We start from the raw sequence: 563 nt of genomic DNA, 5'->3' as shown, positions 1-563 counted from the left end.
GGGGTTATGCAAAAAAGGCATCACACGACGCGACTTCGTCACACCGTCGTTTGGACGTCACGAAGTGGATGAGTAAAAAGGAAAAAAGAAGAGAAGCAACGCTGCCTGATGAATACTTTGACTTGTGATATCTGTCAGTTGAGAAGACTTCGACGAATGTGCGCTTGTGCAAGAGGACAACAAAACACTGCGGATGTGTCAGGGCGTGATCGTGAAGGTACATTCGGTTTAAATCGTGTTCCGAGAATCCGCGGGGCCACATGAGATGCGTGTGCCACATGTCTTAGACACACACACACACACACACACACACACACACACACACCACCCTGCCATAAACACGGGGTCCTGTGGGAGGAAGTGTGAGGGAGGGGAAAGTACCTCATAAAGACAACAACAACAACAGCAGAGGTGCAGGGAGTGACAGCTGCTCACTGAGAGAGACAAGAGGGATCACCTCTGTACCATAACAACAAACACAAGCATGGCTGCCTCCACGCTCACAGACACACTAATGGACACACCTGATGGACAACAACGAGAAGGGGACAAAGTCCTCCTGT

The 563-nt window shown here is 50.1% G+C and overlaps 1 long non-coding RNA gene across 1 annotated transcript in view; it reads right to left on the bottom strand.

Moving 5' to 3' along the window:
- Positions 1-268, bottom strand: part of LOC117727378 — a 1,200-nt gene extending 932 nt beyond the window's left edge. The window contains exon 1 of the long non-coding RNA XR_004609040.1: positions 1-268. This exon is cut by the window's left edge and continues 126 nt beyond it. This is a non-coding gene — a long non-coding RNA (uncharacterized LOC117727378).
- Positions 269-563: the final 295 nt, after the last annotated feature.

The sequence above is a fragment of the Cyclopterus lumpus genome, chromosome 24, assembly GCF_009769545.1.
Source record: "Cyclopterus lumpus isolate fCycLum1 chromosome 24, fCycLum1.pri, whole genome shotgun sequence".
Classification (NCBI taxonomy): domain Eukaryota; kingdom Metazoa; phylum Chordata; class Actinopteri; order Perciformes; family Cyclopteridae; genus Cyclopterus; species Cyclopterus lumpus.
This window is presented reverse-complemented; position numbering and strand designations above follow the sequence as displayed.